The sequence below is a fragment of the Protopterus annectens genome, chromosome 1.part2 (assembly GCF_019279795.1).
Source record: "Protopterus annectens isolate FY-2018-M chromosome 1.part2, PAN1.0, whole genome shotgun sequence".
Taxonomy (NCBI): Eukaryota; Metazoa; Chordata; order Ceratodontiformes; family Protopteridae; genus Protopterus; species Protopterus annectens.
Genome location: NC_056727.1, coordinates 729,659,054 through 729,672,037, shown reverse-complemented (window position 1 = coordinate 729,672,037; position 12,984 = coordinate 729,659,054). Strand labels below are relative to the sequence as shown.

The 12,984-nt window shown below is 38.7% G+C and overlaps 1 protein-coding gene across 2 annotated transcripts in view; it reads left to right on the top strand.

Moving 5' to 3' along the window:
* Window positions 1–12,984, top strand: part of NVL (nuclear VCP like) — a 1,985,423-nt gene that overhangs the window by 1,757,165 nt on the left and 215,274 nt on the right. The gene's annotated exons all lie outside the window — the stretch shown is intronic.

Below are 12,984 nucleotides of genomic sequence, written 5' to 3'. Positions count from 1 at the left end.
TATTCTTGTCGTTTTCAGGACCCAAATTGGGAAAACCTGTTACTAAAGTAACTTTGGAAACATGGTTGAGAGACCGTGTTTGTTTTGCATACCAACAAAACCAAATGCGTCTAACAACTAAAATCAAAGTGCATTTGACCAGATCAGTTGCTACTTCAGTCACTTTTCATTCCAGAGCTTCCATGGATTACATTTGTGCAGCAGCCACATGGGCTACTCCTCATACCTTTATCACTCATTACAAATTGAACTTGGTCTCCAGGGGGAGAGCATTCTTTGGCTCAATAGTTCTCAGGAATATCCTTCCATAGGGCCTCCCAGGAAATAAAGTAACTAGGGACTCTGTTCCATCAGTCATAAATAAATGAAGATTAACAACATCAGATAAAGAAGTTATGTTCTTACCATAATATTCCGTCTGTGTTGTTGATCTTCGTTCATTCATGACATACCACCCTCCTACCCCCGCCAAAAGACTCCTGGAGGTTCGGATTTGGTCCTAGCTTCACGAATAGGACATTTGCTCAGACAAAACTTCTTACAGGCAAACTTGATCTGAGGAGAGGGGCACTGTGGGTAATCTTAGCTCAAGAGGTTTTTTTGGCTGGCGCGAGCTTGTTGTAATGGCCGAGTCGGTTCCGAGGACGGAACTGAGACCCATCAGTCATGAATGAATGAAGATCAATAACACAAATGGAAAGTTATGGTAAGAACATAACTTCCTTTTTGTATATAATCTGACTGTGGCAAGGCTCAGAGATTCTACATGCCTTTTGCTTATAAAACCAGAAAAGAATGGAGGAATGGCATGTCGAAAACTGCATATTTCACAAAAGTAATCAGATTGTACAAAAAGTATTATGCAACAGAATGAAGGAGAGAGGGTGGTAGTGTGAAAAACTTTTCTGTCTGCCTATTGTGGTAGACAACTTAGTGTCTTGTCATGACATGTTAGAGGAAGACAGGAACAGTTGGCAATTTCAAGTCTTAAAATATAAATTTTCTTGAATATTTAAAAATTATTGTTGTGCCTGCATTATGTTTAACAGATCAAGTGCACAGCTTTACATAAAGTGGTAATTTAGGTGAAGCTTACACTTAGTAGGAAGGGCTAATAAAGTCATTTCCAGAAAGATGTGGAAAAATATATCCTGCAAGTTACATATGACAGGGTTAATATAAGCCAGCAAACATAATGGAGGAACAGCAGATGGCTGCAGCTCTGCAGTTACTTTTTAAAGATTATTGAATAAAGTTGTTTTGAAAGCATTGATGGTGTTACTGTTGTTGACATTACCACAGAGTGAGAGAAAGAGAGCAAGATCTTAGCAGTCTGTGGTGACAAGAAAAATGTACAGATATTAAATCTGGCAAAGCCTCATTTTCTTAATAAAAAGGTGTAAGTGCCATATGAAAAACCAAACCTGGCTAGTGACTTACTAAAGTGTAGGATAAGTTGTGCCATGAAGCAAAAAACACTTCAGATCAAAAGAGCTATCTGTTTTGCAGAATAAAAGAAGTCCAAAGTGAACAGTATTTATTTTTTCAGTTCACAATGTCTAAATTACTAGAACTCATTAATATTCCATGTATTTAGATCATGCCCTGAAACAGAAGAAACAGCATCATGTTTCAGAGGACGGCTCAGTGTAGTTAGTAATTTACTAATGAGAAAAAAAAAACACTGAGAACATTGCACTATACTTATGTTAGTGTGTATAAATAATGTATATTGCTAGTGGAAAAAATCTGATAGAAACTGGAAGCTTTGTTTATATACAAGCATAACAACTGTACATGCCACATCAGTGTGAAATTTTAAAACTGTTTGTCATATAGGAAGAGGTTCTGATGAGATAAGAAAATGGGCTTATAGGCTTACACTTCTTTCACTTTAAAAACTACTACAAATATTTACAGAGCCATAAGTAATAATAATCTACATTGTATTTGTCTCTCTCTCTCTTTCTTTGTTAACCAGGTAGATAGGCTGGTTTGAAAAACCCTTTCAACAATGACTGTGGCCAAAAACACAAAGCAAGAGGAAAATGTGCTGCATCCCCAGGGATCAATTTTAGGTTCACTTCTCTTTAATGTCTTTATTAGCAATTGCACAGTGGACAGTGCTGTCACCTAAGATATACTTTGCTTTGATTCCCGGCTGGGCTGCCTTCTTTGTAGAGTCTGGCTGTTCTCCTTGTGTTAGCCTAGGATTCCTGCAGGTGCTCTGGTTTCCTTCCCCATTCCAAAGACATACAGTAGGTGGATTGGACACACTAAATTGACCATAGGTGTGAATGTACCTGCAACTTTGTAGTATGGAAGAACAGCAGTGGCGCAGGGTTAGCCACCTAGTGGTGTAAACCTTGGCTCTAAATGATTGTCACTGTGAAAGTGACACCCTGACCCCATGTGTAAAAATGGGAAAAAGGGGTTATGGATGGATGAACAATCTACACTCTACCTACAAACAATCAACCAAAGTACATTATGCAGATGAAGGTATACTTAGTAATTCTCCCTTTATGTATCTTTATGTAATGTTCTTTGGACTTTGTATGTGTGCAAAAACAAAGGTGGTCAATGCTGCCCAAAGGTCCAGTCCCAGAAAACAACCAAGAATAAAATAAAATAAACAGGGTAGGGCAACCAAGACTCTAAAATCCAGTTTATTCCGAATGGTAAAAACAAGTAGATAAGCACCTTCACGTGGAATAACCAAGCTTCATCAGACCTTGTGATGATCTTGTGAAGATCTGATGAAGCGTGGTTTTTCCACGTGAAAGTGCTTATCTACTTATTTTTACCATTTGGAATAAAGATTTGATGAAGCGTGGTTATTCCACGTGAAAGTGCTTATTTACTTGTTTTTATCATTTGGAATAAACTGGATTTTAGAGTCTTGGTGGTCCTATCTTGTTTATTTTATTTTATTTGTGACTTTGTATGTGTAATAACTGTGGAACTTTTATCCCCAGGCTTCTGTTGAAAATGGAATCAACCCCAGTCAGACTTTTCTAGTAAACAAAGGCAAGTAAATAAAGTTTTCTCCTAACAATGCAAACTGGAAGCTGTCAAGTATGTGGGTGATGATAACAAATTGGGTGATGTAGCTAGGAATGGATTTAGGGTGTTAGGCTTCACGTAATTTTTTTTCTACTACTAGTATGGTTTAAATTTCATTTAGAATGTATATTATAGAAGAATTTCCTGTGTTTGATACCTAAGGAACTTTTCCAAAGTGTTCATGAGATGACCAGCCAGAACATGTACTGGCAGTTATCTTTGCTCTATGGGGGAGAGACGCAACTAAAATGTTGTCATAAGTGCCATAGCTTACTGTAGCTACCCGAAAAGAGGACGAGATGCTAAATTATGCAGGATAGTGGCTATGTAGCATAAGATAGCTTCACAACTTCTTTTTTTCCAGTGTCCCTGATTTTGCAGGATGTTTCTTATTTTGCCTCATATTTTTGCCTTACCTGTCATAAATGTTTTGATTTTTCTGGTAAATCACAGAGGATTATAGTTGTTGTTGTGTTTTTCTGCTTTTCCCAGTTAGGGGTCGCCACAGCGGAACTCCGATCCGCTAATGATTGGCAGTTGATTTTTACGTGCTGAGTTGCCGGCCCTAACGCACAACCTTCAACGAAGGTACGCCGATTCATGCATGTCTCCATAGAAGACGCTCTAGCTGAGAGGATTGTAGTACGCAAATAATATCAATCATTAGAACAGAAGTGAAACTGTCTTGACCAGTGCCTTGTGCTGGTCCCAGGAACTAGAGCCCCACTTCCTCAGCTCTTCAAGCGAAGAACAAAAAACAAAAAAGGGACTTCTATAAAACCTGCAGAAAGCTTCCTGCAGACATTACCCAATCCACATCTCCCCAAGCTCTTCAAGTGAAGAGCAAGAAAAAAAAGTCTGTTTCTTTTACTGTTACACCAGCAGTGGCCAGATGTACAACACACCCCCACCCTCCCCCACTCCAACCATTCGAGTCCTGTTTCATGCCATGCCCCCTGTGACAAAAGGAGATACTGTCATCCCATCTATCTGGAATTGTGTAAATAATTATGTGTCATTTGTGAATATCAACATGATTCATATCAGATGCTTGTGTTACAACTGTATTAGAACTATATGTCATGTGTATATCAAGCTAGGTTTGCACAGACTTGTATTGAAAAGATATTTTACAAAGTGTTTGTGCTTAAAATGTAACCACAGCATGCCCTACTGGAATAGAACAGAAGTATACATGCACTATTGTAACTGTTTAAATGTATATATATTTTAATAGTGGAAACTGTAGCACAGGAGGTTAACTTCAATCCAGCAAAACTTCAGAAATATAGCTGATATTAAATTACTTTATAGCTATGCAGTAAATGATAACATTCAGTTTCAATGCAGCAAAGAGACGCAATGTCTGTACTAGGGAACTTTCTGTATTGTCTTGGAAGTGTTTTATTGTTTCATGACTTCCAGCATCTGTCAAAGATCTGAGGAAAAGCCCTTGTCTGTCTGTTTTTGCAGATATATGCTAAATGCTACCAGGTGCCATCAATGGGTGTTTTGGGCCTGGGGACTGGAAGTCAGATGACAAGAAATTATATCATTCTGCAAGCTAGTCCAGCAGTAATATCTGGAATATTAATTTGAGAAGTCTCTGAGAGAGATACAGCATTCTGTATTCTGTCTTTGACCTGACAACAACTAGAAGATCCATTCTGCACAACTGTCCTGCTCTTAAGTACGGTAACTAGGGTATGGTAATTCTCTTAGATTCAATCAGAGATATAGTGTAGCATAGTTGAGATGTTTTTCTTTACTTATTTGAGACTTCCTGCAATGTTGTTTTAAATATTTCCTGTGGTGTTGAACTCTGATGTCACTGTGAAAAAAAAAAAAAAAAAAAAATATATATATATATATATATATATATATATATATATATATATATATATATACGTGTGTGTGTGTATATATAGTAGCGTTGTCACCTCACAGTAAGACTTTGTCCTGTTCGATTCTCAGCTAGAGCGTCTTCTGTGTGGAGACATGCGTGAATGGGCGTACCTTCTTTGAAGGTTGTGCATCAGGGCCGGCAACTCGGCACGTAAAAATCTACTGCCAATCATTAGCGGACCGGAGTTCCGCTGTGGCGACCCCTAACCGGGAAAAGCCGAAAGACTCAACAACAACAACATTTAGTATTGCCTTGTTCTTTTATTATTTATTATTAAATATATTTAAGCCTTTCATTGCGGCTGATCTATGTAGAGATGTTTGAGTTCTGAGAGTACTTGAGTATTTATTTGGTGACACTGTGTAGGCCACTCCTAATAGCATTGCTCTTGGTCAAACTAGCGTTTGTATTAATAGTAACATTACACAGTAAGATTTGGCATCCTTTGTTAAGGGCCTTAAAGTAGCTGATAAGGAGCTGGCTGGTGGCAGTGATAACTACCTTATAGTCTGGGCAAAAGGGGGCATAGCTAGTAAACCTGTGCCAACCTTTCCCAGGTGTGTGTGTGTGTGTGTGTGTGTGTGTGTGTGTGTGTGTGTGTGTGTGTAAATCAAACCTCAAAGAGTGTGTGTGTCAGCTAGTTGGGCAGGGACATGAAGCATTGGTTGGACAGAGAGGGTGCTGGAGGTCTTGGATTTGCCACTCAGCTGAGATCTCAACTCTATAGCTGTGCCAGTGGGGGAGTCTTTTGGGGCATCTGGGCAAAGAGGGAGAAACCAGCCCTAGACTGACTATGGTCTCTGTGTGCTCTTAAGGGAAATTGCAGTTGATGCAGAGAGCTGCATTTAGAAATGCTGTATGTGTATTTGTCATCCTCCCAGTGTACGTCGCCCGCTGGTGCCACTGGTGAGGATTGAGGCTCCTTGATTACTAATCCAGTGGAGGGTCGTCATACCCTCTAACCTCCTTCCTTACATTTTAGTAAAAAAAAAATTATTTTAAGCTGCAGCAAATTGCTTGCAAGAAATGTAGCAAACAGTTGCTATAGTTTATACCCTGCTTGGAACACTCCTGCACTTAGATTTTAATTTTAAAAATTTTGTTTAAATTGTAGAGAACTGCTTTCAAAAATGTAACACATGGTTGCTACAGTTTATTTCCAGCACGTACTTTCGACTGCTCACTTGCCGGTTGGATTTGTTTAGTTTATACTCTGCATGGTGTGCTATGGAGCTCAGGTTTTAGTTAAAAAAATGTTTTTTCTTTAGACTGTAGCAAAACTGCTTGTTACAAATATAACGAGCAGTTGCTATAGTTTATAGCCTGCACGGAATGCTACAGCACTCAGGCTTTAGGTAAGGAAGAAAAAGATTTTTTTTTACTTTTAAACTGTACCAAACAGTTTGGTACAGTGTTTAGGTTTGACCGTAAATGCAATACTGGCTTTTGAAAGTCGGTACTGAACTAGAGAGAGATAGGGATGATGGATGGCCAGTTGTGCCCCTAACACTTTATACCCAGGGTAGTTACCCCTTTCACCCCCACCCCCCAGTTATACTGCTGTGTTAGAGATTCATACTTATTGTTAAACAAATGCATGTTGATACAAAGCCTGTTGTTTTATTAAGTTTTTAAAACAAATTAAAATAATATTTAAAAATTGTCCTTGATTTTGGGCGTTTTTCCACTCCTTTATGTTTTGCTTTATCTAGAATTCTTGAATAAAGAAGTTCAGAATGTTCCTTATACTATTCCAGGTTGTAGTCAGAGAGAAGAGAGAAGGTAAGGGATCCAAATATCAGGTTTTAGTCAGTGCCTTCTTTCTCTAATTCCAGTCCTGTTGGCTAGTGAGCAAATGATCAAGCTTGTACCTGTCATTGTTTGACATTGATGTGTTTGTGTGTGTACGTACATAAACATATATAAAAAAAAATGGTGGGTTTGAAGTGCCTATAAGTGAGGGTGGGTGAATCATTATTGGTACAGGTAACTAACTTTTAGCTGTTAGTGACCTGGCATGACATGAGTAGTGTCACAAAGTATTCTGTACTAACTGCAGTCAGTGTAAAACTAGTTTTGAAATGGCGTGTGTTTATAAACCCTACCTTTAACAAATGAAGTATGTTTTTTGCTGACATTTTCATTCCATGGGTATCCATTTTGTGAAACCTTGTTGAAAATGTCACTGATTTCACTGAGTGTACTAAATTCCTTTGGCTTCTACACTATAAAATTTGAAATTTGTTCCGTTAAGTTGAATAATTATTATTAATGACTGAAGACAGTAAAGGGGGTTACTACTACTATTGCATGAGAGTTGATGTACTTTGACATACTGTTCATGCAGCTCTCTCGTATTTCTTGGCAGTTGTTTTATTGTAAATATTCTGCTTGTCTCTGAGTTATTGTTACTTAATATATAGGGCTAAAAACGTCATGATAATGTATGGTTAGGTTTGCAAAGATCCTCACGGATCATAGCCTAGTAAGTACCCATGAATCTATGGTTATGAAAAGCATAACATGTATAAATTATTCTTGAGCTGATAGTTTATTTTTAGAAATGATTATGAAAAGATAAAATATGTAGAAATTATAGCAGAACTATGCATCAGGAACAACTCATCTTGTAGTGTTACTCATATTTAGAAATGAAGATTGTGGTTTTATCGGTATGTAGTTTCAATTGTAGTATAGGTTATCAGTGTCAGAGTGTACACCTGCTGACAGGTGTCGGCAGTAGGCAACATAGATATCTGAACATGTTATCCTTCTTGTGCAGCCACCAAAGGAAAGAGTGCTGTCACTGAAACATCAAACCAAAGTCACTCCATGTTGCAAGATTTCCACTGGCAGAGAAAGCACCTGGATGGTGGGTAGCAAGAAATTGTCTGATATTGCAGATCTACTGGAGTATGACTGTGATGATTCCATTATTGAGTTTTCAAAGTCTGAAGTGGAATGCTTTATATTGGAAGAGAGAGCAAACATGGAGAATCTGACTCTGAGGATGAACTTACATTTGATGAAGCAAAAAAAAAAGGGCAGCAGTACATGGCTGTGCTGTGAGTAGCAATTATGAGGAAAATGCCCAATATCCTACTAGCACTGTTATGCCTTAAGTGAGTTTCCAGCTGTACTGATAAACATGATGTTCCTTTAGCACATCTCATCATGAGGGGAAAACTGCAGTAAATCACAGAGGTTTAATACACACGAGTTTGTGCCACCAGTAGTGAATAGGCCTGGCCATGCCTAAACAGTGCTGCTGTTACAGTTACTGAATGAGCGCATCATGCATACCTTAAGTTTTAAGTGCACTGTCCATGTGTGTAGTGAACTTGCATGTTGCATTATCATTGCAGCACCCTGCCCTCATTGATGATAGATACTGGCATCCCACTCTGCATTCAGTACCATAAACACAGTCTGTGGAACAAATTGGTGCAGTGAAAGTGATGTCCCCAGAAAGCAAATCTCTTTTTCCTGCCCGAGTTGTATGAGCTCATAGCTTAGGAAACAAATTGATATAGTATACAGGTACAGGCAATTCATAGTACAGACTCTCATTTAAGTCCGGTAATGGCAGTGAATATTCAAGCATATATGGAAATATGCATAACAGTGCGTATTATCCACGTTTGAGTTTGATTCTACTGAGAATACTAATCCCTAAGTTGTGGAGTATTAAAAGTGATGCCATGTGATTGGTTCTTCAAAGTCATGCAGCACTTCCACTGCAATGACATATTCAGGAATCCACCCAGAGGTCATCACAAACTTGACCAGCTGCACTGTGTTCATCCAATACTAGATGATGTGCTGAATGCATGCTGCACAAACAGCTACTTACAATGTGAGGTGACTGTAGATTAGGTTGTAGTGTGGGATTCTGTGGCAGACGGTTTTTCAGCAGCTCATGCCTGGGAAGTCTTAGTGGTATGGCATCAAAATATGGATACTTTGGATATATGCGGGAATTCCATATGGACACTAGACATAAGGAGGGAACCCCAGAACATTGCCTGGCACACCCATGTCATCATGGACCTTACAGTAGACCTTCAGGATAAACACCACCATATTTTCTTTGACAGTTACTTTTTGTCAGTCGTTGTGGCGTAGCACCTTCTAGAAAAGGGGTTGTACTAATGTGGCACAGCCAGACAAACAGGACCAAATGGCCATTTGACATCTACAGGTGCACACTGAAAATGTTTAAGTGTAATGAGTATATGCAGCTGCTGTGTGACTCCTTACTTGTCACAGGTTGGAAGGGCTCCAAGTCTTTGTACTGTCCACCAATGTAGTTCCCACCATGCTAAAAACAGCTCTTAGATGGTGGTGTTGAGATGGCAGCATTGTCAGCATTGCACGTCCCACAGTTGTACTTCAAGTACAGTACAGATATGAATGGTGTGGATGTAGCAGACCCAGCTGCATGAGCAATACCCATCAGTGAGGAAGAGCAAAAAGTGGTAGGCATGCTTGTTCTGGTTTCTCCTTGTTTTGTGAGAATGCAAACCATGCACTGGGCAACTGACATGTGCAAGACAACTGCTATTTAGGAAAGTCCATATGGCCAGCTTGTAAACGGGTATGAAAATTATAATAGAGTGTCCCTGTATGTCATGTATTACCTTAGAGTCAGCTAACAGAGTTGGCCATGGGGCTTTGCCACACTATATGATTAAAGAAGTTGTAACTGTTCTGTAAAGGGTATATGAGCAAAGCCAAAGTACCAGTGTATAGAATGCAACATGCACCATAGTGTGGAATGTTTTGTCAAGTATCATGGCTACACCATTCTGGGTGGATAGTTGATGCCACTCCTTGCCACTGTCTTGCAGTATAACACCTGGTATAATAGTTGCTGCCAATAAAAAGTGGTCTTCAGTGTTACTTTCCTGGCTGACTGCTGTGAGTGAAACAAAATGCTTTCCACATCTTTACACATGCTGTTGTCATGAAACACTTGGCGTGAGTTGTGTATCCTGCCCCACCCAACAGGACATACCAAGCTACAGTGAAAAGTTGGTTGACTCGCATATCCTGCACTAGCCATCATACATTGTCCTGCTTCCATGGTGGTGAAACACAGCTTCACAGTTTCTAGGATAAGTAATCATGGTAAATTTCTAGTTGAACTTGGTTACACTTCTGCAGGTAATTTCCAGGAAAAGTTGTTGGCAACCACTTAGGTGTACATGCATCTTCTTTACATATTGGTTGGCACTAGCTCTGTATGTGTATGTGTGCGCGTGTGTCTTGAATGCATAAACAACCCATACTTATGTACCAACTGCCTCACACACTGTGTGGTTGCCAAAGGTAAATGTGTGAGTGAAGCAGAAAGGTACTGCATTTTTATTGTTTTCATTTCCATTTAGGTGGACAGTGATCATCACCTTACTCCACTGGATGGCTGCACTGCAACCTGAACACCACATTTAGTAGTGTTAATGCCCTTACTTGTTAAACACAGCCATGCATGATGCTCAGAAGCCTTACCCATAAGCAGAACATGATTTTGTTCATGCTTTAGTTTTGCAGTGGGTGTGTACTATCAGTTGTACAAAACAAGTCGTGTGTGATGAGTGTTAACGTCTGAAGACAGTACACATCCCATTGCTATTGTAGTTAGCAGTACAATGTCACTCACTGAGTACCACAGTTCTATGTTTGTTGTTTCACATAGTTTGGTTTGTGAAGACCATAACTGTGTGTGTGTCTGTGTGTAGTATTATACTTGATGGTTTTGGGTTGTTGATATGTGAACATGTGGGGGACTGCACATTGTGAGCTTATTGCTGTGCAGTCGAAAGGGCATTGCTGCATGGGTACACTGTGTAGCACTGCCAGGAGGAGAAGTGGTCTTACCTTCAAATATCACTACCACACTGGTAGTGCAATGGGAGGCAAGATGTCAATTGTTGTGAATAAGGTGTATGCAAAGACAGTTGCCCACTAATCTTATATTTTGTCTTATTGTGAACATTTTAGCAAACCAGGAGAGGTAAAGTTTAAGTAATGGCAAGTATGAGCTTTGTGTCTGAATTTCTTTTCATTGACTTGAAGGAAGTTGATAATTAGTGTCCTAAATACATGCATTCTTTCCATTACAGTGTCACAATACAGGCCTGTCAGGGTTGTCATATGTGGACACTTTTACATATATTGGGCAGCAGAGATGGGTCGTCGTCAGCCAGTAGGGAACCATTAGCTACCAAAAGAGTGCGTAAAAGTAATGCGAGTCAGGCATAGCGGTATGTGGCGAGGTGGAGTACTTCTAGTGCTTAAAAGGGTGAATGCTTCTGAACTGTCACCCAATATTGTGATACTGCACATTGGATGAAATGACATGGCAACTTCAAAATTACGTGACGTGAAATACAAAATTATGGACATTGTGGAGAGCTTCTAATTCTTGCTTATTGTGGTCAGATGTTGTACAAAGACTGACATGGAGGGGTGCAAAGTCATGGAAAGGACAAGAAAAGGTTTGTTAGACAATAAATAGTTTCATGACAGCCTCCGTGGTGGTTGTGGGTGGCACAGTTGTCCATCATCTGTCCATACAATCAAGGAGGCAAGAACTCTATAGATCAGATGGTGTACATTTGACACAAGCAAGACTTTTGGGATTTCTAAATGGCCTAAGAAGTGCTGTTTTTAATGTAATTAGTGGTGTGCAGTAAAAATAATGCATGTGGCAATAAAGATCTTTAAATCTGTTTTTGTTTATTTACTAAGCTACATACCATTTATGAGACAAGGTCACAACCTTGGGATATCAGACAGCATCAACAACTAACTTTCCAAATCTCAGTTATTCAAATGGGAATTTTGCCAGGATCCCATGTAATCCAATTGGACTTCTAAGATGGCTGCAGATTTAAAGCTAGTGAAGCCTATCTAAATGGATCAAATTCAGTTACTGACTAGTAATTACACTGCCTGGATACCAGCAAAGAAGGAATTTTGGAAAAGTAACACAAAATCAACAATAAAATAAAAGTAAACTCTAGCTGGAAAGAATCTTGTAGCTGTTCAGCAGCAAGCAGTTCAAGTTTCAGCTTTGGTACAGGAGATGGCTTCCAAAAATTAGAGGAAAAAATAAATCTTATGTACTCTGAGGTGTTTAAAATGAGTGAAAAACTGAAAGAATATATATAGCCAAATAACAAAATTCTGGAAAAAATAGAAAAAACGTTAGCTATTCAGATGAGCTGATAAAACAACAAAAATCAGAGGCTGAAATGAAGAAAAGGCTGGTTGAGCATGAGGCTTCTCAAGAAGAGCTTTTTTTAAAAATAGAGTTAGAAGACGTGTTTGCAATAAAAGTCTAACTGATGACCATATTGTTTTATTTTTACTATATTACAAATCTTAACAACTGGTCCATTGACTTCACACCTTATATTGCAGTCTACTTTATTAAATAAGATAAACATCCTAGGTACTTTGTTCTATGTCAATGTCCTCTTTAAGCTAAGTTCCATTCAGAATTGCATACAGCCTATTTTTATAATTATAGAATTCTGTTTCTGATCTATAATAGCTCACAGTTCCATATGTCTAATCTCCGTATTCATCTTTTTCACCTTTTAGCGTTCTTAGCCCCTATCAACTCTTGATAATGCATTAACTGAAGTGACTCATACATTCACAAAATGTATGCATCAAATAACCTCTTTCTGAGCCTTGACATGTCCAACATACACCTCTTGTTTGCAAGAACATTTTTTTCAAATCTTATGGGGGTGCAGAAATAGTTTTGCAAATATTTCCATGCAGAAATTCTTCATTTTTTAAATTTAGTTGCATATCTAGGATTGGCGTATTTCCCTTAACGGATCATCTGTAATCTCTTTATTTAACTTTTCACTCTGCTTTTTTTTACCTTTGTACAGTACTAATTTTTCAAATCTAGTATTGCCTTGTATGATCTACTTGTTACTCTTTTCCAGTCTGCCATTTCTGTTCTGGCCTCAGTTATAAAATTTACTGTT